The 25,732-nt window shown below is 49.8% G+C and overlaps 1 long non-coding RNA gene across 4 annotated transcripts in view; it reads right to left on the reverse strand.

Moving 5' to 3' along the window:
* The window catches only part of LOC106502088, a 32,212-nt gene continuing 6,713 nt past the window's right edge, over positions 234–25,732 (reverse strand). For 3 of the 4 annotated variants that reach the window (XR_001918025.1, XR_001918026.1, XR_001918027.1), the window contains 2 exons: positions 2,762–2,817; positions 234–1,004 (listed from right to left, as the gene is read on the reverse strand). This is a non-coding gene — a long non-coding RNA (uncharacterized LOC106502088). Of the gene's footprint in view, positions 1,005–2,761; positions 2,818–4,919; positions 4,954–25,732 lie in introns of those variants that run through there. The other variant, XR_001295658.2, reaches the window with a different exon arrangement.

The raw sequence follows: 25,732 nt of genomic DNA on the forward strand, positions 1-25,732 counted from the left end.
GGAGAACACACCCTTAAAGCGGCTCAGTTCTGAGAGGAGAACTCACCTGAGGCCCGAAATGAGAGGCAGGGGACAGAGAGAGAACAAGGGTTCACTTTCTTTGGGGCCTGGCTTATAAGAACCTTAAACTCTGAGAACAGCCTTGACCTGGCCCAGGCCCCTGTTCCCCCATCCCCCCATATCCCCCTGAAGCCAGCGGGGAACACAGAGGAGACCGAGACACCAGGTGGTAAATAGCGATCCAAGTCCATTTATTGAGCTTTGTAAGAGACAGTGTCCGTGGGCTGGGTTGTTCCCTGTAGCCTGCTGCCATCTCAACTGTTATAAATAATCCTGGCACTAAGTGTGCTGTTACACTGAAGGGAAGTTGTTCTTAGGGCGTGAAACCTGAGAATATGGGTCAGGGGAGGAGGGATGATGGGGGACAGGAGGAAGAGGTGGGGAGCCATCACCCCGAGGCTCCTCAAGTACAGTCCTGAGCTGGTGATAGATGAATTTCTGGAGCAGTGGATGGCATTTCAAGTGAAATGTTTATAGGAAATGAGTGTGATTTAAACAATGTCTTGGCCGATAAACACCAGCCAGATGGGGGGAGAGGGCCAGGCGAAGGGTGGAGAAATCAAAGGCCCAGAGGGCCCCAGTATTAAGCAGCTGTCTGAAGCGCTGCTCAAACACACACACTAGCTTTGGTCTTAACATGTGTTTAAGAGCTGGTTATGATTTCCTCGAGGGCGGCTCAGATTAAGACTGGAGTGGAGCCCCCAGCTGAGTGCCTTCAATAACTGTCCATCACATCCTCTTTAGAGTCAGCAGCCTCCTCCCCTCGGCTCAGGGAGCCTGCGACCGAGGAGGGCTGTCGGACTGCCCTGCTCACCAGCCTCTTCCTGGGCAGCCCTGAGGCCTGCTGACCTTCACACCTAGATGCTGGGCAGATTCGGGGGGACGGGCACTGAGCTCCGCCCCCAGGGAGCTCTCAGTCTTCAAGGCAAAAGAAAACATACAACCTAGAAAAGAAGAGAGAACATGAAGAGAGCAGAGGATGGAAGCCGAGGAAGGGAAAACTGTCACCAGACTCAGAATCTGGGCCCTTCTCACCACGTTGACTGCTGCCACCCTGGTCCGAGCCACTCACCTCTCACCTGGATTAGTGCCAGAACCTTTCTACAGGTCTCCGTGCATCTTGACCCACCCTCCACCCCTGCAATCCATCTCAACACAAAAGACAGAAGGCCTATTTAAAATGTCAGTTCAGTCAGACCTGTCCTCTCCATTCAGAAAAATCAAACTCCTTAAGACGGCCTCCAAGGCCCTGTGTCACCGGGCCCCTCATTGCCTCTCTGATATCATCCCTTCCCCTCTTCTCCTTGTTCCTTGGCCTCTAGGCTCCACACACTTGCCTGGCACACACCTGCCCCAGAGCCTTTGCATCAGCTATTCCCGCTGCTTGGAGTTCTGTTCCCCAACATAGTTGCGGGACTAACTTACATCCTCATCTCTAGGTCTTTATTCAAATACTATATTCTCAGTGAGACCTCCTTGACTAAAATATTTAAAATTGCAGACTTCCCCTTCATCTTGATCCCTCTTTCTCTTATTTTTTTTGGTAATAACTTCTACCTAATATATAATATAATTTACTTATCTAATAATGTATTATTTATTATCTGTCTCACCCTGCTAAAATGTAAACTTGACATGGGTGGGTGTCTTTCTCTGTTTGGGTCACCAGTGTATCCCAAGAACCTAGACTAGTGCTCAGTAATAATAACTGCTTAATGAGTAAACACAAAAGATGAGATTTGGAGGGAAGGCCGGGGAAGCCATCCTAGGATGGGGTCCACTTATGTCTCATCACACTGCAGGCCATGAATGAGGACCAGAGCGGGAGGGGAGGGTCAAGGTGATGCCCACAAGTGCAAGAGTTGTGCTGGGCCATCACTAAAACTGGGGGGATTCTGTTGGCAAAGAGACTGGCCTGGATCTACCCCCTGAATCTGGGGGAAGACTTGACTTTATGTTGGAATATCATCACCTCAGTGACCAAGAAGCACTGTGGGATAATAATACCAAAGGGATGTGCCAGGCAAGAACGAAGTGATTGGAAATGATGGGTGGATGGGAATTGAGAGGTCTTCAAGGTGGGGGAGGGTGTATGTTATTGTGTATGTTTATGGAGGGAGGGAATTGAGTCGTCATCTCCAAGAGGACGTTGCATCTCCACTGAGGGCAGAAGCCAAAACCGTGAGCTGCACCAAAAGTAAAAGGAATTGGAGTCAGACATCCAGGAAGACTTCCCAACAGTGCAACAGGCAGGAGAGGGAAGGCATGGAGACTGGTTCTCTGGAGAACCTGAGCAGGACCCAACTGGGTGATGCCTCAGCCAGGTGAACACTGAGGGTCCTGGGATGGCAGAGTGGGGACTTAGAGCCCTGGAAAGGGCTCCTGCCTCGGCTGGGACCCCTAACCCCTCCCTCTCACCTGCAGGGCTTCCGAGCTCCCAAGGCATGCAGTCATCTCAGCAGGGAGGGGTGGGGGAACTGAAGGTACTTGGTCCTCCCAGACCCACCAGTCCAGGTGTGTCCCTTTACCGCTCTCTCCCAAACCTCTGTGCTCAACTCAGCTTTGTGGTGACTTTAGGGTACAAGCCAGGAGAAGGAGAAAATATCTTTGGAGGGTTCTACAAGCCAGTGGTTGCTGTGGTTAGAATGGAGAGAGGACCTGGGCGGCCTGGCAGTCCTGAGCATGTGGGAGGGAGACTTACTTGTCACTGTATAACTTTTGATGCCTTTTGAGTTCTCAACCATGTATATGTATTTCCTATTTGAAAAAAATAAGATAATTAAAATCAGACAGAAGCAATGACAACAATAATAACAACAAGAATAGATCCAGGGAAGTGAGACTGCTACAGCACCGAAGGGCAGTAAGGGGTCATGTGTCCAGACTGTCAGTGTCAACTCCCTCTCTTGGTCTTTAATGGACCAGTCTCCCCCTCGACCTCTCCATGTTATGCGCAGGGCTGTGTGTATGCTACCAGTCAACCTTCAGTGAGATAATTCTAAAGCTGCATGGTCTGAAATGTCATCTTTGTCCAGGGAGTCATCTCTTTATTCAGCTCTCCTCTCTTCCCCACCCCCTCACACACACACACACACCCTGGGTCTGGAGTCTGATCGCTTATCCTTCCCTTCCTGCCTTCCTCTTCTCCAGCACCCTTGACCACAGAAGTAGCTCTCCCCTGAAATCTGGCCCTGCCCCAATGAGACACGTGACCTTGAGCAAGTCATTTAACCTTTGTGCGCCTCTGTTTCTTCATCTATAATTGAGGATCGTGACCTTCCTCCCAGGGCTCTTCACGAATCCATTTGTACAACAAGCATATTTTCTGTGCCAGGCGCTGCACCCGGCACTGAGGATCACATGAGACAATGTATGTGGAGTTAGCGCAGAGACAGAGTTATTGCCATGGCTTCCTTCCTTGGATGGTTTTCTGGCCTGAGTGTTTCAACCTCCTTGACTAGCATGCCCTTGGAAGAATTCACGGTATACTCCCAACCTCTCAGCTTCCAGCACTGCTCCTGGGGTGAGGCTGACATCCTCCTCTGGATAAAGCATCAGCGGCTGCAAAAACAACCTCTTTCCCAGGCTTTTCCACTTGGAAGAGTCAGACACAACTTAGCAACTAAACAAGTCCTGAGGGCATCCCTTTGCCCACAAGAAGGAGAAATGCTGAAATTTATCTATGGCCTTTAGACTGGAGCATCAGGAATATCTCTCTTGTCCTGTAGGGGCCCTGTCACTGGGAGTAGGGGCTAGAAAGGGGGTACTGAGAATCTGCCCCTGTCCCAGCTCTGTTCATTTCTCTACTGAGCCTCAGGCCTCTTCAGGCGCCAGACTCAGAGGCAGAGGCTGGGATTGGAAACTCCCTCACATTTGCCTTCCTCTGAGTGTAACCTGGGCTGTGGAGAAAGATGAAACCTTCTCAAAAGACAATCCCTACCTCAGCACATATAGGAGAGGAAAGAGAAGTTTCCAGAGCTCTCAAAAGGAGGTTGTCCCCACTCCCTGCCTGGCCACTGACGGTTGGGTACCCCTGGAAAGGAGGAGTGTTTACTTGTAGAAAGAATGTTCTGTTTCAGTCCTGGTCATGACAAAATCCCACCAAAGGGATGATGAAGGACCACAGGGATGGAGGGATCAAGTTGAGACATATGGGGGGACTTCATGATTGTCAGGAAACAGGTTGAAGGAGAGAAGCTGGGGTGGGTTAGCAGGAACCACTCAGATACAGTCCAGAGGCAGGAGGAAGGATGAGATGATCTGAGGGCTGCCAAGGCTTCAGGGATTCCATGATATTGCAGAGCTAGCAGGGACGGGAGAGGAGGCCAGAGAGATGGGTGTTCATCCGTGTCTAGAGCACAAGCCCGGTAGATAGGAACCAGGCTCTCTGGAGCCCCCCAGTATGTCAGCACCAAGGCTTATACAGGCAGACCAGGGAATCTGACTGCAGTGGACAAGTCTTTCCCTGGCAGATGGTGCCAACTCCGCACTCAGGGAAGGACAGCTGCTTTAGAGTCTCAGCCGAAAAAAGTGGTTCCAGACTGTGGGACCAGGCAGTACTTCTTCATGTTCAACCTTGAGCCCGCTGGTTTTGATCTTATGGCAACCAGTGAGGTTTGCCCATCCCCAGAGGACAAACTGAGCAGGGAAGGCTATGGGAGAGCTGGCCAAACTCTGGGCCTCACTTTCTCCCTCTGTAGAATGAGTGGGCTGCGCTAGACTATTTCTAAGGTTTTTTTCACCCCATGTGTCTGTTCCTCTTCCATTCTCTCTACTTCCTCGATTTTCTCCCCTTTTAAGTCTCTGTCTACCACTTAACGGGGCTTCCCAGGTAGCTCAGTGGTAAAGAATCCACCTACCAATGCAGGAGACTTGAGTTCCATCCCTGGGTTGGGAAGATCCCTGGAGAAGGAATTGGCAACCCACTCCAGTATTCTTGCCTGGAAAATCCCATGGACAGAGGAGCCTGGCGGGCGACAGTCCATAGGGTCACTTAAGTCAGACACTGAGCAAAGAATAAACAAGTCCCACTTAATCCACTGCCTTCCCTATCTCAGTCTCTCCCCTCCCCAACCAACCCTTTCCCATTTTCCTCTTTACCCGTAAAGAGTGAGAGAGGTCACCCGAGCTGCCTTGCTCGGTCCCTGGAGCCCTGTGTGTTCTGGGTTCCCCTCCCCCACCGCTCCCCTGTCCTACTGCCCCCTTCCTCGACCTTAAGACGCCAGAGCCGGGAGACTGGAAGACCCCCTACAGCAGCCTCCGCCTTGCCCCTGCAGCGGCCCCACTGCGGGAGCCCAGGTCCCCAGCCCCCCAGCGTGGCCAGCCCGCCCCTCTCCCAGCAGCCGGTGCCGCTGCGCGCCCTCACCCCACGCTAATGCGATCTGGAGAGACCCGGGCGGGCGGCGGGCAGTCTGGCCGAGCGTCCCGGGCGGCGCTGATGGATGGTCCCCTGACAGTAATCGCGGAATGAGGACGCGCTGGCGACGCTCTCGCCCGAGGCCCCGCTGTTCGGTGAGCCCTTGAGTCCCTCCCTCCCCAGAGACGGCCTCCCAGGCGCTGTCCCCATCCCACTGGACTTTGGGGATGCCTAGGACCTCCAGGTGAAACCCGAAGCGGGGCTTTCCCTGCCCTGTCTCCTCAAGGCACTGGTTTCTGTTCGGGGTTCATCCTTGGATCTACCGCTTCTGTGATTCAAGCTACCCATCTCCTTGAGCCTCAGTTTCCCCTTCTGTATAAGGGGCAATATGGTCCTTATAAGACTGGAAGGAAAGTGTTAGCAGCAAAGGAGGAAATGCTGTGGAAAATTATCACTTTTCCGGAAGTAGAAATCGATTTTTACTTTTTATTTCATGTTGCTCAGAATCATCTGGGCTAATGCAGGAAGCTGAATGAGAGTTGGGCGGATATTCACATGTAGACTGTATGTTCATACAAGAACACAGGTCACAGTGCTTAGGGCTGTCTAACAAGTGTATCTGAACGTAAAACACAATAGTATCAGTGTTGCTTCCATGTCTTAAGAAGCAGGTCAGCAGAGATATTCCTTCTGAGGTGACCACCTCAAGGCCCACATACCCATTTAAGCCCCAATCCTCTCCAGTCTTGGGATCCCCTTCAGTCAAGGGCTGGGCTGACTGAGGGCCATGAGGAGAAGATCCTGCTTGGGGAAATGTTCCTGGGCCATCTTCCAACCCCTTGCCACTCCAGGTGACCTTGAGTTCTAAGGCTCCTCTGCTCCCCCACCCCAGGGTATCCCCCTCAGGCAAGGGCCCTTTTGAGAGCTGGGGGCAAGGACCCAGAACCGATTACCATTCTGAGAGCACACCCAGACGCCTCCTCACTCCCTTTTAACCTTTCCCTCTCGTAGGAAGCCAAATTGAGTTAGTCTTGAGTTTTGATTTAATTCCCGAAATGGAGTCATAATCTGTTTAGTGTCCTTTTTCCCAAGTCCTGAGTACTGAAGTGTGTGTGGGGAGAGAGGGGGAGTTAATGAGGGAGCAGCTCTGTGGCTTGTGGAGAAGCTCACACACTTAACCTCCAAACACCACTAAACAGCAGGAGACACCAGGGCCGAGCTGCCGAAGGCCACTTCTGGTATAATGGGGATCAAAATGAGGATGACTAATACTTGTTGGGCACCTGGGAGTGCCAGTACTGAGTCAGGCACTGACCGTAAATTTCACACTTAAGTACCACAGTTATCTTCCAGGTAGGTACCATGAATCCCTGGAGAAGGAAATAGCAACCCACTCCAGCATTCCTGCCTGGAAAATCCCATGGACAGAGGATCCTGGCAGACCACAGTCCATAGGGTTGCAAAGAGTTGGACACAACTGAGGGACTGAGCATAGGTACCATGAATAGTCCCAACTTACAGATGAAGAAACTGAGAGTGGTTAAGTAGCTTACTCCGCAGCATCCTATAGCTATTATGAAACAGCAGAGCCCAACTTTGAAACTATCAAAGACCACAAAGCCTGTGCTCTTAAGCCCATCCTGGGGTGACCCTGGGCTAGATACTCAACTGCTACAGGTACCAGTTCCCTTATTTGCATAATACAGATAATAAATGGAGGTAATACTATACTCCCTTCACAGAGATGTTGTGTTGATTAAATGAGGTAAGGTATTCACCCCATTCACAGGAAGCATTCGATTAAGTGCCATAAACTTTGGGGTGGGGTTGGGCAAGGGAAGAGAGACAATGCAATGTGATGCATGGGGTGACTAATCATTATACATTGTCACTATTGATAACAATAGTTATCAGGTGTAATACTCCTGGGCACAGGCAACCCTACAAGGAAAAGATCACTATGCCTGTTTTACAGATGAAGAAACTGAGTTTCAGATAAATTGAGTAAATTTCTTAAAAACCAATTGGTTAATAAATGGCAGAACTGAGCTTATATTCAAACACTGGGCCCTTGCACTCCAAAGCAGGCAGCTCCCAGCGCCCCAGGGTCACCAGAGACTGGCCTCTTCTGGGGGAGGTCAGGGCTAAGGCCAAGAAGCCCAAGTTACATCTTCTGCCACCTGGGACCTACCTGATTTTCTCAGATGAACAATGTTTCTTTAAAAGAACAGGAGGAAAGTAAAGAAGCAGCTGAGACAGTTTCTCCCTCCCTCAAAGCCAATGTGGGGCCTCCCTCCCCTCCCCTCTCCTCCCTCTCTCTTCCCCAGTTTCCTCTGTGCTTAAGTTTGTGGCCATTAAATAGAAGAGGAGAAAGTTTGAGCCAGGCATGAAATATTTATCAGTTAATTACAATATGCAGATTCTGTTCCTGGGGGTGATTTGTCTTTTTGGAAATATAGGAAAAGATCCTGGAAACTTGTATCCTAATTGCTTGGCCTATTATTGTAGCAACCAGGTAGAAACTCCATTTACTATGTAACTACAGATTTTCCCCACTAGCTGCCTCTACCTCTGTCACTGGTGGTCTGGGGATCATATACTTTTCTGATGAGGGAGGAACCTTAGAGGGGTCCATTTGTCCATGCCCCTGTTTTCTCTTGGCGTGGCCCCTTTCTAAATCCCAATAGTTGTAAGAAATGAAAAGGATCAAACTCTGAAATTCTGCGATCTCACGTCAATCCTAAGTGACAGCCCCTTGCCAATCCCACCTGAAGCAATGTGGCTGCTGAGGGGCCCCCAAGTTAAGAAGAAGTTCTAGGCTGAGTACCCTTCCTGCTGTACTTCCCGTTACACACCGGAAAAGGGCAACATGGCAGCTTTCTAGCACCTCTCATGTCCCAGGGCCTGTACCTAATCCCTGGCTGCAAATTAGCATCACCTGAGGGGTTCTTAACAATCCAGAAGCCTGGGCACTACTCCAAATCAACCAAATTAGAATCTCAGGAAGTGGGACCCAGGCATCAGTATTTCTTAAAGCTCCCGAGGCAGTTCCAATGTGTGGCAAAAGATGTGGCCCTAGAGAGCTAACAGAAGAGAGTGGCTGCTGGTGTAGGGTGCTGCTTATCTGCACGACACCATCATTGTTATCCCTCCCTTTTAGATGCTGGAGGAGGCAATTCCTTCACTTTTATTGGAATCTGAAGAGCATCTTTTTCCCTCCTTACAAGAAGCTTGATATTAATAACCACCATTTATCAAGTTCCTGCTGAATGCTTGGATCCATGCAAATAAAATTTAATCTGATCCACACAACTGTTCCATAAGGTCAGCGGGTATGTCCATTTTGTGGATGTCTAAGACAGGTTAGGGAGTCTGCCTAAGGTCGTACAACCAGCCAGTGACAGAGCTGGGACTTGAATCCAAAACTCACGCTTTTAGCTACTCAGTTTCTTAAAGCTGGAAGGGAAGTGCTTTCTAGCTGGTATCTGAAGGTCCTAGGGATTGGGGAAAAGGGTAGAGAGGGGCTACACGTGGATGGGGCATAAAGGAAAGAGTGGTGGTGGGTGGAAGAGGCTGGACAGGGTCTGTGGGGAAGGGCTGAGGTACCTGAAGGAGGGTGTGGGAAGGAGCTGGCAGTCGGAGAACAGCAGGACCAGGACCGCTGAGCAGAGCCCACCATCAGGACCGGGTGGCTGGGACGGGGAGGGAACTTGTGTCAGAGGAGGGGTCTTTGTGAGGCCCGAAGCAGTGAGGAATGCCCGCCATGAATACTAAGGGCAAGAAGAAGAGAAAGGGCCAGAGGGGGCTGGGTGATGTTTAGCTGCTGGGGTGATTAATGGGGGTGAACGGAGGGTGAAACTCAAACCCTTCGAACAGAGATGGTGGGGAATGGTTGTCCAAGAACAACAGTGCACTGTTTCGTGGAGAAAGCCAATGTCCAGAGGAGGGGCCGCTGGGGAGGATGCCGGGCACAGTTGCTCCTTCCCTTTTTTCCCAAGGTCTCTTTATTTGCCATCAAACAGTAAATTAAAATATACTTGCCAGCTCCAGGGGACTCTCTGGATGGGATTCCTACCTGCCTCCTGGCTTGTGAGAGACCCAGGGACGCTGGGGTGGCCTGAAGGAAGAGTGAGTGAACTTTGGGGTGGTGGCTGAGATGCCTCCGCAGACCAGCTCCACTGGGGCAGGAAGCGGTGATGCGCTGGCTGGGCCACTGGCTTACCTGGGACCAGGCAGCATGGAGAGATGCATGGGGGCCGCATCCCCAATGGTGGTGTTCTCACAGCAGCCCTTGCCTCGGGGAGGAAGAGAGGGCTTCTTTTCCCTGAGAGAGAGTAGGGGGAGGGAGGTGGGAGGGCCCTGCTACCAGATGTTAAGCTGGGTTTGAGGAACAGAGGGACAAGTCATGGGAAGTAGGAAGTCTGAACTCCTCGTTTCCTTACTTCTGTCTCTCTCTAGGTGCAGCTGGGGGAGCTGCCTTGCCCTCCCCATCGCATTTCCGCATTTCTGGAGGACAGGAAAGGCAGGAAGAGGGGATGAAGAGAACTGTCTCAGTGCAGAGGGAGGTGAGCTGCAGGCAGGGATTTAAAGGGAAATTATCTCTCTGGACAGTTTTCTCTCTAGGCCATTACAGATGTGAAACAACTGATGGATCCTACTTCTCCACCCCCAACCGTCCCAGGGTGTGGTGCCTCCTACAGGGGAGTGAGGTGGGGGAAAGGGAGGTCTGGAAAAGGAGCCCAGTGTGCCTTCAGGGGTCCCCACAGGGCTGACAGAAGCCATCATCCCCTCAGGGCAGGGGAGGCAGACCACTCATCCCTGATCCCAAATCACTTGAACATTGCACCTGGGAGTCCTGTCGCCAAATCTTAGTTCCTGTCTCCACACAAGGTTGGCCAAGATGCTTTTCTTGTTGGAGTCTTGCGTCTAGTCCCCACTCTGTCTTTCTAAGAGCCAAGCCTACAAAGCACTTTGAAATCTGAAGTTCCTGGGAGGTGGTTTATTGAGTGCAAATACTCTATGCGGTGCACCATGAGGCGATCATTCCACATGGAGGCTGAGTTCAAGGGGCTGGCCTTAGTTTGCTTGTTCTGAGGGCAGGGGCTAACAGAGGCTGCCCTGTGCTTCACAGGGGAGAAGGAAATCAAGGAGCCCACTGGAGGGCAATGGTCAGCACCAACAGTCTTAATTATGAAATAATAATTTATAATTATTCCCCACTTGCAGATAAGCACAAGCCCATTGAAATGATTTCCCAGGGAGGAATACAGTTGGAGGGGATGGGAGGGGGACTTCAATACAGCCATCACTTCCCTAGAGGCCCTTAAGTTCATTCCTTTGCTTCCCTAGCCAAACCTGGAAGGCATTCATTAGCTTCCTTGGCCGGTTCCTCCCAACAACTATCCCCACCTCCCCCCCAAGCCACTAAACATAGTACCACACTGCCTCCAGCTCTTCCAAGGCCAGAGGGCCATCCATGCCAGAGAGACCTGAGAACTGGGATTCTGGACTTCTGGAGTCCCTCTGTTCTCTGCTGCCTGTTCTACTGTTTATATATGGGGTGTGGGAGGGGCTGATGTGGCTAGCCTCTGGCTCTCCTCCTTCTTCTTTCCATTCTCCTGCAGATTGCCTAGGAGCCCTCAGAGGGTGGCAGAAGACCTCTCCAACTCTATGCAGGAAGGGAAACAGGAAGCACCCCTTCTAGTGTGGATGCCCTTAGTTCCTGCTTCTAAATTAGAGAGCCTGATCCTGACCTCCTAAGAAGATATCTGCTGCTGCTGCTCCGGGGAAGTCTAAGTCACTTCTACATGGCATCAATTATGGTGAAAGTGTTAGTCGCTCAATCGAGTCCCACTCTGTGTGACTTCATGGACTGTAGCCCACCAGGCTCCTCTGTCCATGGAATTCTCCAGGCAAGAATACTGGAGTGGGTTGCCATTCCCTTCTCCAGAGTATCTTCTCTACCCAGGGATGGAACCCAGGTTTATCTGCATTGCAGGAGGCTTGTTTACCATCTGAGCCACCAGGAAGCCCAGCTATAGTGGTGGGGTCCAAACAGGGATAGGGAGGCATACCCAGCACCAGACCCAGCTCTCTGCTGCTCCTCTTCCCAACACCTACAACCCCAAATTCCCACTTTGGGGGATTAAAAAAAAACTTAAAGGAACCTCAAAGAGCTGCTCAGAAACTCTCAGCTCCAGGGAATCCTCTCTCTCTCTCAGGGAATCTGAAAAGGAGAGATTGGTTCTTTTATGCATTCACTGCCTTACACCACGAAGGGGCCTTATCTTTTGGTCCTTAGGTGATCCTTGACCACCATCTCTGATGTGGAATCACCTTCACAGTACTGGAAGAAGGAATGAGAAGATGGTGGAGGTGCATTAGGAGATCTGGTATTAGAAAGGGTTTCCAATCCCAGTACTAGAGTGTTCCCATCAGCTTCACCATGTACCTCAAATGTGCACGTCAGGCTAAATCTACAGGTTGAAGGGAGTTGGGACAACTGGAACTTAAAAGCACCCTTTTCCAAATCTGTGGTACAAGGGTGCCCTTGAAAAACTGCTACAGGCAAGGTGGACGGTCAGCCAAACACACTGGGTGGGCATCACACACCCACCTCAAGCTCTCTCCTTCCCTGATCCCAGTTTTGGTCTCAAGAGGAGGATTAGTTAGGTGTGATCCAAGTTATCCAGATAATTAACTGTGGAAGCACGAGTTTGTGTGTGTGTGTGTTTTAATGCCACTCCTTTGGCCTCCAAAGAGGCCAAAAAAAAAAAAAAAAAAATCTGTTCCTTAGCTCCTCCTACTTTCCATGCACCTCCTCTGCTTATACCCAAATCCTAGTTCCGGAAAAAAAATCCTAGAGGGGCAAACTTTCCTGATTTACCATTTTCCCCACCTGCAACCCTGTCCCCTCCCCCTCCCCAATTTTTTTTTTTCTCTCTTCGCTTCTTTAAAAAAAAAAAAAACGAAGAAGAAGGAATTTTCAATAGTCCCACTTGTCAAGCGAAGACCATCTTTTAACCTTCAACAGCAGCGAAAGCCGTGTGAACTCTCGGTGAACCAAGATTGAAGTCATAAATCACGCGTACAAAGGCGGCTGCGGAGGCTGGCGCGGGCTGCTGCACCTTTAACGCTTTCTGGGGCTGACAGGCGGCGGCCCAGCTAAAGTTCACAGCGCCCGGGGAGGGCCCGCCCCCGCCTCCCCTCCTCCCGCCGGCCCGGGCCGGCCCCGGCCAGCCCCGGCCCGGCCCGCGCGCGGCCGCCCCAGCCCCGCCAGGGAGGCCCCTGAGTTGCTCCCGCAAGGGGAGAGGGAGGCGTTTTCCCTCCCGTCAGCCGGCTCCATGCCGGCCGGTGGATCTCCGTCCCCCGCGCCCCCCCGCCCCCCGCCGCCAACTCAATCCACCCTCGTCCCTCCCTGCTTGCTTTATTTAAACAGGCAACTAGATCCACACGGACACGATAATTCAGCTGGTTTTGTCTTTGGCATTTTCTGCAGGACCCCAAGAGAAAGAACTTCCACTCCCGTTCTCCCTCCAGAAGTGGCATCCTTCATCTCTGTCTGTCCAAGCCAATTATACAGATCCTTGGAGTTCCAATAGGGTCTGAGTCATTGGAACCGAGAACACCTGGCTGAAACATGCCCTGTAATTAGAAAGGATTTTTTTTCTTTACCGTTTCTTTCTTCTCTTTCTTTTTAAAAGAGGTCTGGAATGACCGCCCTTGACTAGGGTGGAGAAGCTGGGGTGAGGAAAGGGAAGACCATCACCAGGGCCCAGCTTGCGGCCCTTTGCAGACAGATCTCCCCAAGTCGGACTTGCTTCCTTTCCTCGGCCTCTCGGCTGCCTCGCTGCCTCCTCCTCCTCCGTTCGTTTGGTCTTTCCCCCACTGTCTTCTCCTCTGTTTAATTAAAGTTCAGTGACTCCACTTGCCTCTCCTCTCAGAAAGCCGAAACCAGACAGCCCAGCAACCGCGGGCCGAGCGGTCCCAGCACAACCACCGGCCCAGCCGGCTGGGCCTCCCCTGGCCCGCCTCCCTTCACCGGCGCCGATCTCTGAGACCCCGGTCCCTGGGCCATCCACCGTCCCGCAGGTGTGCAGCCGTCGGCCTGGGGGATCTGAATGCTGGGCCTGGGACAGGAGTATCCTCTTACTCTAGACCCTCATATTGCACCGGAAAGTTAAGAGGGTGGGTGGGTACACCCCGACTCAGGCATCCCGCTCCCCAAAACCCGTTGCTGACTAATCTGATATGACAAAAGCCCCGTGATGGATTTGGTATATGTTAATTCACAATGCCCTTTCCTCCAGAATTTAACTATAAGTTAATACACACCGGAAACCACGCGCAAACACGCTCGTTAATGGGCTTAGGTATTAGCGAGTCCTAACGATGCATACAAATGTGCTCTGCCTCTGTAGGCCCCTCAAGATTTATGGGCCTTGAGCTCTCTGAAGCTGTAAACAAGGAGGAAAAAAAGAGAAAGAGAGAGAGAGACTGGGGGCGGGTGGAGAGACAGAGGCCTGACTCACCCCTCCAGATTCTGGGAGAGAAGTGATCTTTGCAAGTGGATTCTTACCTATTTCCTTTCCTTGCAAGCTTGCTGTGTGGGTTTTGAAACTGGTCTGGGGGTGGTGTTTGCGGCTGAATGCTGGTGTGCGTGGGCAATGTTTTGTTTGTGCGCTAGGGTAAGAGCATGCCAGCCTACTGTGAATTGCTGTTCCAGGGCCTGACTATAAACAGGCATTTGTGGATGTATACCTGTGTGTGCACCATGCTAGGGGTGTGTGTGTGTGTGTGTGTGTACATGTGCACGTGTGACAGGCCTCCCTCTGGGCCAGGCTGCTGCTCCCCCCACCCCCAAACCCAGTGAACAAATCTCTAACAACAATCATAATAACGATAAATAATAACAATAAAAACAGTAGTTAACAGTCCCTCCCTAGCAGGATAACAATAAAATGCAAGAGGAGATATTTTAAGGAGGGGACAGGAGAAGGAGTCATGATCACAGCAACCCAGGGAGAAAGAAAGGAAGGAAGTTAGCTTCTTCCTATGCCCTTGTGGGGCTGGGTTTGGGAACCCCCTCCCCAGACAAGGTCCTCCCGCCAGAGGAGGAGAAGGCGAGCCTGCAGGCCGCTCTCTCGTTTCTCTTTCTCCGCTTTGCTTTGTCTGATCGGGGAGGAACCCCACGTAAGAAGAGGGTTAGTAGCTCTGGGGATTCTTTGGAACCCCTGTTTTAAAGAGGAATTAAAGCATATAGGGTCAGGCCCTACAGGAGCAGAAAGGAAAGAGGCGATGATCACAGCCAGGGTCCAGGCCCAGCGAGTGAGCTGCCGAGGTGCCGGAGCTGGAGTTGTCCGAGAGGACCAGCCGCGGGCAGAGATCTACGCTGAAAAACATTTATGGCCTTGTCGGAGAGAAGGGAGAGCTCGAGGCAAGACCAGGGAAGTTGCCTTCCTGGGGTCTTAAAAAAAAGAGAGTGAGAGAGGGGGACAGTGAAAAAGAAAGAAAGGAGAGTTTGAGGCACGCAGAATTTTCCTTCGCGGGCTTGGAGCGGAGAGGATTTCCATAAAGGAAGAGAAGCGCAGGGTCCCGGATACGTCCACGTCCGCCTCATTCTATGCAGGTACAATTTTCTGGTCATCTTATGAATTTATGTATTGGGGGGAGGATGGAATTAGAGGGGTAGAGATGCGACCTACGCTCTCTCGGGGGAGGAAGCCGTCCCACAGTTTCGGGTCTAACGAAATCCCCCTTTAAAAATAATCGTATGCAAAAAAAAAAGAAAGAAAGAAAAGAAAGAAAATCAAAAAAGGAATACAAAAACAAATTAGCCAACTTTAAAAAGAGAAACAAGATAAAATGTTCATAACAAGTGATCTTTAAAAAATGATCATAACAAGAAATGATCATAACAAGAAAACTTAAAAAAAAATTTAAGTCACAAACCTTAAAAGGGGTTTGGATTCTTTTTTTAACAGCCGGTGACCCATCTGGTCGGAAAAGAGACGGAGAAACACTTTTCACTGAGTCACTTCTTTAAAGCCAGTGTAGACACACAAAGATTCGAAAGAGACCCTCGGGCGTCCTAGCATTTGAGAACCAGGCGGAGTGGAGGCCATTGCCATAACCAACCGGGCAAAATAACAATAAGAGGAAAGAACTGCAGTCGGTGGAAGCACTGAGCGCGGAGTGCGCAGAGGGCCCAGGTTTGGGCTCCAGGCAGCCGCCCGCCGAGGCAGCTGCTCCGGGCGACGGGGCGCGGTGCGGGCCGGCACCGGCAAGCGACCCCGCTGGGTCTCAGCCGCCCCGGGTCGGCCTGCAGCCCTCTTCTCCCAGCCTCCGCGGCTCTCCTGGCTCTCTCGGCTTGGCTGCCCGGTCGGTCGGGGGGAAAGTTTCCTTGGTGCGAGGATCTGGGGCCTAAGACTGGGGACAGTGACTCAAGCCAGACTCTGCTTCATTTTTTCTCCCCCAGGCCTCTCCACTTGCCCAAGCTCTCAGCCACCGGTCGGCTGACTTAGAAGGGGCTTCTGGGCTGCTCCCACCAACTCCTGCCTGATTTCCCAAAGTCCAGCGACCTCCAGTCCTCTTTAGGGGGGAAACAGCACCACCCAGACACCTCTGCACTGTGTTCTCAGCAGGAAACTTACAAAGAAGAAGAAGAAAGGCGGCTTAGAGTCCTGTTTACATCTCGGTCTACACATCCCTTGGCGGCTGGAGAGTTTATTTATACCTCCCACTATAACTCTCTCTGTTTGGAGGCACCGGTGGCTCTATTGACAGACTGATGTCTAGAAAATATTGCTCTATCTCGAACCATACCTTAATGTGCTGTGGTTGTGTTTACAGATTTATGCTTGAGGAAAATATAATTATTTCCATTGTATTTGTGCATATACAGTAGTTGTAAGAGCAGATTTATATATAGGAAAATATACGACTCTCTTCTAGCCATCCAGCTTTATGGACATTTGATATCCTGACAGATTTACAGCTCTGAGCAGCTATATAGATAAATGTATATCGTTGGAATTATGTATCAGGAGATATATACTTATTGATTGTGATATAGAGTAGTTAGAGCACTCACTTAGAGCCATATATGGCTCTGGAGATATTTCTATATTATTATCACTATATATAGGCATATCTATTTATAACTACATAGTTATAAAAATAGACATAAGTAATTATAGTCCTATATGTACATGCTGCTATCTCACGAGAGTTATAGACACTTGCGAATATAACTCTATAGAGATATCTGTATGTATATAAGGGTGTAATTATCTCATGATGTGTGTGTATTTGCGCTTAGGTCAGTCTATCTCTGTTCAGGCATATTTATACGCAGGGGCTGGGAGAGACTTGTTCAGGAAATGTTTTCAGAGGGCCAACAGAGCAGCTGTATCTGGCCAACTAGGAAACCAGCTAGCAGAGTTCTTTACTTATGGAGGGATGGAGTTACAGGAGGGTAAACAGAGCATGGGAAGTCTCCGGGAAAGGAGGCAAAAGGAGGGACACTGGGGCTCAGCAGGGATAGTCAGGGAGGAAAGAGGTAAACAGCGAGCACCCACTGAAAGTGGGACCAGTTTTGTGACGGGCTGGCATAGGTGGCACGGAAGGGGAGGCAGTGAACTGTCCTACCACCCAGATGGAGGTAGGATGCCCTACCATCACCACTGATGGAGTCAGGGAACAGACCTTGAAGGGCCTTAGGTTTGGCTTTTGATGAACCAAAGATTGGCTACCATTCAGCCCCTCTCATACGCCTGGTGCCTTCTCTTGAACCCTAATTTTGGGGTCTCTAAGGAGTAGGCTTTAGAGATGAAGACATTTAGGAGGGATGGAGCAGGAAGTGGGCACACTTTTGCCCCTGCTGCTCTCTGGTAATACGGCCAGGAAACCAAGGTAATGGGACCCCATACAGCTTGCTTTAGCCTAGGCCTCCTTGCTCCTGAGGAGTCTGGTGGATGGAGGGGTGAGTTTTTCAGTATTGGGCCTATTCTGATAGGAGTTTGGGGAGGTCCTCCCCACCCTCCTTCTCTGAGGCCTGGGCTTTTGGGCCTAACTCTCCTCCTTTGGGGCCCTTCTGATTTGTTGGTCCCCAAATTGGGATTCTTAGGGGCCCCTTTAGCTCCCTAATAGCCCTGCCTTGAGCCTTTATGAGGAGAATTTGACCTTAATGAGGAGGGAACATGGAACTGAACCTCTGTCCCTCACTTCTTTTCATCCACACAGCTCTCCAAGCAGCCCCTTCCGGATGCCACTGAGCCCAGGCTCCACAGTTCTTCTGCACCAATCATCCCCTGGGAAAAAAGATACTGTCAACCTCATTTCATTATTTTTTGAAAACCTGGGAGTTGCAGGCATGTTTGCTGAATGGTTTGCATGAAGGAGTTACCTGGCTCTTAGTTTCAGCGGCCAGCAGGGCTTCCAAGATCTTCAGGATGCTGGAAGGGAGTGGAGATCCCTCAGCTGGAGTTAAAAGCCAAGCACCAGCCTCCACACACCCCTGCCCACTAGATTGGAGCTTCAGAGCATGGACTCTCTCTGACGCCTGGCACAGAGGGGTTGCCCAATAGGTACTTGTAGTAAACTGAATGGCAACCAATTCAAAGGCTTTTGGCAGAGGGAGTCTCATGTTTCCCAGCCACTGGCCACCACAGGCTAGGGCATCTGGGTGCATGGACAGGAGCCTGGCTGGGGGATCACATGGCCGCTGGCCACAGTGAGCTCCGCTGGGGCCAGTGGTTAGTGCCAGGGCAAGAGAGTAGCTCCAGCCCTAAGATGGGAGGTTAGGGACTGGAGTGAGGCACCTGGAGCCAGGAAATAGGGGAGGGGGCAAGTCAGGCTCTGCCCTCTGCCCTCAGTCTCCTGATTTTCCAGAATCCCAAATATATATTAAAACTAAACCAGAGTCAAGACCTGGGCTGGGCTAGAGCTGCCAGTGGGCCTGAGAGGTCCAATGAGGGATACCACCTGATCTATTAGGAAATATACAAATGAAATAAACATAAATCAGCTGGAGGCAGTTAGCCTGGCTGAGGAAATGCCGGGATGCCTCAGCCCTGCTCTGTGGAGCTACCAAACTGATCAGAATTAATGTTTAAAAAAATCTGAAGTGGGGCTTCCTGGGTGGCTCAGTGGAAAAGAATCCACCTGCAAATGCAGGAGACGAGACATGGGTTCAATCCCTGGTCTGGGAAGATTTCACATGCCACAGAGCAACTAAGCCCGTGCACCACCAACGATCAAGCCTGTGCTCTAGAGCCCGGGAGCCTCAATTACTGAGCCCAGGTGCCACAGCTACTGAAGCCCCCACGCCCTAGAGGCTGTGCTCTGCAACAAGAGAAGCCACCACAATGAGAAGCCTGTCTATCACAACTAGAGAGTAGCCCCCGCTTGCTACAACCAGAGAAAAGCCTGTGCAACAGCAAAGACCCAGCACAGCCAAAAATAAAAATAAAGTTATTAAAAAATTTTTTTTAACTTTAAAAAGGTTCAGATTTTCTGCTGCAGTAACATTTAGGTTGTTTCATATAGTTATTTCTTAATTGTCATAATCCCCCTGCTTCCTTCTGGGAGTTGGGGGCAGGCAGTCACTGGCATGAGGAGAAGGCGAAGGCACCCCACTCCAGTACTCTTGCATGGAAAATCCCATGGACGGAGGAGCCTGGTAGGCTGCAGTCCATGGGGTCGCGAAGAGTTGGACACGACTGAGCGACTTCACTTTCACTTTTCACTTTCATGCATTGGAGAAGGAAATGGCAACCCACTCCATTGTTCTTGCCTGGAGAATCCCAGGGACAGGGGAGCCTGGTGGGCTGCCGTCTATGGGGTCACACAGAGTCGGACACAACTGAAGCGACTTAGCTTAGTAGCAGTCACTGGCATCGGGTGAGAGAGTCAGGTTCGGAGATCCCCATCTAGTGAGGATCCAGGTCTGCAGGATCCCATCAAGGCTTGAAGCAGGGAGGCCCCTGCTTTGGTTTCTATTTCCTCTAAGAACCCTTAGAGGCAATCTGCCTGGGGTCTGGATAAGGGACTGAAGTCTGGAGAGTGGGCTAAGTTAAACCTGGAATCTCATTTCTAGTCCCCCAGTTTTTGACAGTTTCCTCTGCAGACAATCTGTACCCCCACCTTCCAACATCTAATGCCCACCAATGGATTGTGGCTACTTTCTTTACGGAAATGCAGAGAGAGAGTTGAGGGGCTGATATTTACATATGTTTGCCTAAGCTGGACTCTGGGCAGGTGTCTCTAGGCTCAGGCCAGGAGGTGGGGACGGTTTGCTATAACCTCAGAACCTGCAGGGTTCAAATAACAACTGTCTTTGGCCAAAAGGCAGGAAACGAAGAGACCCAGGCAGTCAACTGTACATTGTTGAGCCTGGAGAGGTTGGGTCCCTTTACCTGGGCTGGAATGACTGTTAGCTGTTTCTGGGTCCCAGAGTCCCTTGAGAAGCTGATAAAAAACAATCTGCTCTGTCCCCAGCAAAGGCACATACACAGTGTGGACGGTCGCCAGGATGATAGGGAGCTGGGAAGACCAGGATCTCTGGGTTGGGTGTCCCTAATTGATATATTTATTTACCCTTTCTTTCTGTGACCCATCCCCAGTTGTCTGCTTGTTATCCTCTCTGAGTCCCCTTGCTTGGGAGTCAGAAAGTTCCTCTCCAGGTACAAGCCCTGCCTTTCTTGGCACATCCCTTTTCCTGCTTTCCAGCCCGATCACAGGAACCAGGCTGAGGCCTTGCACGTTTCTGCAAGCTCCTTATCTGCTCTCCTGCAGAAACCAGGCAACTGGCTGTTAACTGAAGCCTGGTCTCCTCTGCCCAATTACTCCAGTAATTCCTGAGGGTGGGGAAGTCTGGGGGCATCTTGGCAGAGTGGAGGCCTGGCTATAAGGGGACCAATTCCCATCTCTAGTGGAAACTTGGATGCAAGGAGCAAGTTGCAATTGCTATAATAATAGTCATAATAATAACAATAATAATTTATTTAGCATATCATTAGATGTGTATTTACTGTCTTCCCTCTGCTTTTTTACAAGTGTCTCCTAAGGAATTCTCACAACACCCAGGGGAGACAATAATAAGCTAATTACCACCCTTCAGCTCCCTCTCCTCCTCCCATCCACAAAGTCACCCTCTCTGAGATGGAGTGTTTACAGAACCCCTCCCCCAGTGATTTACACCTGCTTAACAGTCTCTCCAGTCCCAATTCTTCTCTCCTGTTCCCAGCCTTTTCCATTCCTGTTCGGGAAGTTTCTCAATAACAAGGAGGAGAAGAGTTGTGAGTATTAATATTGTCTTCCTGACATCACAGTGATATTTAGGATAATGTGGGAGGAATCCAATTCTTACTTCTCTGATTGCCCTTTTAGGGGGCAGAAACTGCCTTCACAGTTTCTAGGCAGATCAGGTTAAAGAGAGAACATGTGCTGCCATGATGCCAAAACATCTGAATCAAGTGTAGGAGGATGGCCAGTCCTGCAAACATAGCAACATCAGGGGCCTTCAGACCTGTTCAGACCAGATCTCGGAGGTGCTAGGCCCCACATGCCTATTGGCTTTTTTGGCAATAGAAGCCACAGGGGCTTCCCTGGTGGCTCAGATGGTAAAGAATCTGCCTTCAATGCAGGAGACCTGGGTTCGATCCCTGGGTTGGGAAGATCCCCTGGAAAAAAGAATGGCAACCCATTCTAGTATTCTTGCCTGGAGAACTCCATGGACAGAAGAGAGTGACAGACTACAATCCATGGGTTGCAAAGAGTCAAGTACGACTGAGTGACTAACAATTGTTTTTTTTCATATTTTCACAGATTATAATTAAAACACAAACCAGACACATGTTTTTGGATGACAGATTCTAAAAGGCCCCCAGGAATCCCAGTAATGTGCAGAGCACACTCCTAGTTACTCAGTGCTCAGCCCCAACCCTGGGTGGAGAACTGACACTGCTGTTGTGGTAGTCTTGGTCAGAGACAAAGCTGCTCGGCCAGTCATCGAGATCCTGGGTGTTGTTGCTTAGACAGCCGGAACGCTGAGGGCAGCCCTCCACCTCTCTCTCCACCCAAGTACACAATTGCTCCTGGAAAGAAGCCAGTCCAGGGTGGAGGGTGCAAGACTCAGATAAAGTCAGTATCAAGGCAAACTGGAAAAGTTAGAATTGCATTTACTTTTTGCCTCTTTAAACCCTAGGTGACACAGTGGCCCTTCTCAGCAGGTCCCCTAGCTCACTGGGTGTCTTTTCTTCTTTCTCTGGTCCTCGTGTCTTTCTGCTGCCCATACTTTCCACTGTATGCCTCTGGCCTTTCTATATCCCCAGTCCTATCAAAGTTTACTTATCCTGAGTCCCAGCTCAGTATCCACGGGGTGAAAGCCAGATTGCCAGATTAGGAAACCTTAACCAATGCGTGCACATGTACATCCTCCCAGGAAATTGTGTGCTTCTAGGTAGGGGTCTGCAGGAGCCATTGCCCAGGTGGAAAGAAGTAGCTGTGATGATGGAATTTCAGATCCATGGCAGGTGGCATAGTACAGACTTGTGTGAGGGTGGTATATGATTTTCTTAAAACCATATCATGAAAACAGCCACCCATCCTGTCTCTGGGGAAGACCATCTTTGCTCTAAACCTAAGGTTTCCAGGCTGCTTAGAAGAGTCCAGAATGCATTCTTCCTCTTTTATCACCCATTTTTGAGAGGTCAGACTAAGTTGGGGAAAGACTGGATTCCATGCAGTGAGAAGATTATGCATGAATTATCAGGATCGGGGCTTCTGATTTGTTCCAAATATGGTAATTATTCATTCCATGACTCAGTTCCAATTCATGGGTAGTGTCCTGAAGCCCTTTCAATACTCATAACTATAATAGCTTCCATTTATAGAGGATTACTATATGCCAGGTGCTTTATACTGAATTTGATGAGGAAATGTAGTCTCAGAAAGGTTAAGTCACCTGCCCAAGGTCGCTTAGCCAGGTTTGAACCCTGGCTGCGTGTTTCCCCATCTGCTAGGTTTTCATAGTTCCAAATCATGCCTCCTGGGTTAAAAAAACAAACAAACAAACAGAATATAACCAGGGAAAGGAAAAAAAATTTTTTTTAATAGTTTGACATCCTCGGGACGTGCAGAGGCGGCCCTGTGAGGAGCTTCTGGCTTCTGCAGTGGTAGATCCAAGTGCACATACACTCAGAATTTCCATCGCCCTGAATTCTACTTTATTGGCAGTCTGTGATTTTTACTTTCAGCATGATGACTAGCCTTACCGCTCAGAGTCCAACCCTTTCCCAAGACTGGAAATAGACCCAGAGTTGAGGCACCTCATCTCTAGTGGAGTCCTTGAGTTCCCACTTCCCCAGGCAGAGTCTAGCTTTCTTGTAAGGCTCAGCCAACGTGAAACTGAGAAGCATCTAGAGATTAATCTTCAGAGCCCCTCGTCTCCCTGAGCATCCCCGCTAAGGACTACTTTTCTGGTTCTAGCCTTGTTTGATAAAGTATCCCAGCGGTGCTTTTGTATTTTAAAGGATGTGATGTGCAGAGGACTGCACTTAACACCATGTGCTCTAACGGTGGAACTTAAGGCATTTCAGTGGCGGGATAATTGGGGAGGGGGAAAACAGAGCTTTCCCAGGGGCTTTATACTGCATCACTGCATAAGGCTGATCCTGCATCTCATTATCCATTAACTTCAGATGAAAGCTATAAAATTGGATCCCTTTATTCTGATTTTTGAAGCTAAGCAGAGAATGGGCTGATATCTCTCTTTTTACCTGGCTGCTGGCATCCTCCAGACACCCTCCCCATTGTCCTGCCCCATCTTGTCTTTGCCTCCCTCCCCTCAGGGGCAGAGTCCTCAAGGGAGACAGCTCCCCATGGTGTGTCTGCAGGGGCCCTGTGCGGAAGGTTGAGTTGTCAAATGAGGAGACACCACAGCTAACACCCCCACTCCTCCAACCCCCACCAACTCTGGAATGAAGATGGAGAGTTTTCTGTGCCTGGTTTGGTTCACAGAGACACATAGTCCATCATTTGATTTGCTACAAAGAGTATTCCTTCCCTGCCCCCCAGCATCCTCTAGTTTTTGCTTAGAGTTTCAGAGCTGGAAGGATCTGAGTGATAACCTAATCGAACCACTTCATTGTAAAGGAAGGGAAACTGAGGCTCAGACAGAGACCAGAACCCAAGCATTCTGATCCTCAAACCATCCTTCCCAGTATACCACCCTGTACCTGGCTCTCTTTGCATTTCAGCTAGATACTTTTGTAATTTCTTCCTCCAAAACCCAGAATTTGAGCTTGATTCCCATGGCAGAGAACAGAGACCAACCATCATGATAATGTGGACTTTCTTGTTTGGTTATGGCCACTTTTTTGGCACATGCCTTATACCCACACCACACTCCACAGTCCCATTGGAGCCCATCTGTGATTTCTGTGGAATTAGAAAGTGTTAGTTACTCGGTCATGTCTGACTCTTTGTGACCCCACAGACTATAGCCTGCCAGGCTCCTCTGTCCATGGACTTCTCCAGGCAAGAATACTGGAGTGGGTAGCCATTCCCTTCTCCAGGGGATCTTCCTGACCCAGGGATTGAACCTGGGTCTCCTGCATTAAAGGTGGATTCTTTACTGTCTAAGCCACCAGGGAAGCCCTGTGAAATTAGAGGGCCTCTCTAATAAACAGGGGAAGACCCTGTTTCTGTGCCACCGTATGTGTCAGTGCCCCTCAATCCACTCTCTAGAGCTGCCCAAGACCTGGAGAGGGGCTGAAGGTCTCAGGGCAAAGAGCAAAGGGATAAGTGCACATTATATTTTGCCTCTGACATCCTACCTCCAGCCTCAGATAAGGAAAAAGGCTATCTCGAATGGAAAGTTTTTCCTTAATATATCATCAAGCCTTCCTCAAGCTCCCAAGGAAAAACTCTCATTGTCCAGTTCTGAGGACTGGAGGCAAGGGAAGAGGGTTGAACTTAGCACAAAGAATGCTGATGATATATAAGAAGAATTTGCCAGTCATGAACATTGTTAGACACCTGTGTTCTCTGAGCATATCAGGTAATTCTCAGCCCCCCGAGATAGTCAAGTTAACCTCACATGGTTCCTTCTAGTCCACAGATTCTGGCTGGAGACTTCCTTTCCCCAGTGTTTGGTGGTCTAATTCCAGAGTCCTCAGACAGTGCTTACTCAGTTTACCACTGGGCTTTGGCTCCGGAATACATTTTTAAATCTCATGTTGGCCCCAACCAACTTTCCCACCTCTAAGGAACCGAACAAAATTAAATCAATTCAGGAACAAAATTCACCAGATCACTTATCAGTTTGATGTGGGCACAATAGCACTGGACTAGGGGGTCTAGGGACTTGATGTCTGTTTTAGGCCTTGTGTCACCCCAAGGTGTTGAAGTCTTAACCCCTCAGTAGTGGAGAATGTGACTGTATTTAGATCTGGGGCCTTTAAAGAGATAATCAAGACAAAATGAGGACATAGTGGTGGACCTTAATTCAACTTGGCTGATGTTCAAGGAAGAGATTAGGATACAGAAAGACCAGGTGGACCCCAAGACCATGTGAAAAAGACCATGAGAGAGGCCTCTAAAGGATTCAGCCCTACCAACACTTTGGTCTTGGACTTCTGGCCTCCAGAAATGTGAAAAAAAAAAAAAAAAAAAAAGTCTATTGTTTTAGCCACCTACTCTGTGGGTAGTTTGTTATGACAGCCTTAACAAATATGGTGTCTAGATGTGTCTCAGCTGTTCATTCACTGTGTGACTCTGGACAAGGCATTTAAAACTCTCCACACCTTAGGACTTCCCTAGTGGTCCACTGGTTAAGACTCCCAACTTCCCATGCTGGTGGTGCATGTTTGATCCCTGCTCAGGGCACTAAGATCTCACCTGCTCTAGGGTGTGGCCAGAAAATAAATAATGAAACAAAAACAGAAAGCTCTCCAAATCTCAGTTTCTACATGAACTCTAAAGGTTCCTTCAATACCTAACATTCTGTGATTCCACATGAAAAGAAAGCGCCAGTTATGATATACAGCTTTTACTGTCTTGCCAGTGTTATTAGTTATAAGTAGACACAGCTCCAGATACAAGCACTCATGCAATCACACACAGCCTTGCATCACAACTTTTTTCTTCCAAGTGTACAGCCACGAACACAGCCCTTTCCTCTTTCAGATCTTGGTATACATCCAGCTTTCAATGCAAAGCCTTTTGGGTTCCCTGACCCTCAGGTGCCACTGGTGCATCTTGCACAAATTGGTTGAAATGAGAACATTTTAATCAGTTGGCTGGTTTGGGTGA

Source organism: Capra hircus, chromosome 5 (genome assembly GCF_001704415.2).
Source record: "Capra hircus breed San Clemente chromosome 5, ASM170441v1, whole genome shotgun sequence".
In the NCBI taxonomy this organism is placed as follows: Eukaryota; Metazoa; Chordata; class Mammalia; order Artiodactyla; family Bovidae; genus Capra; species Capra hircus.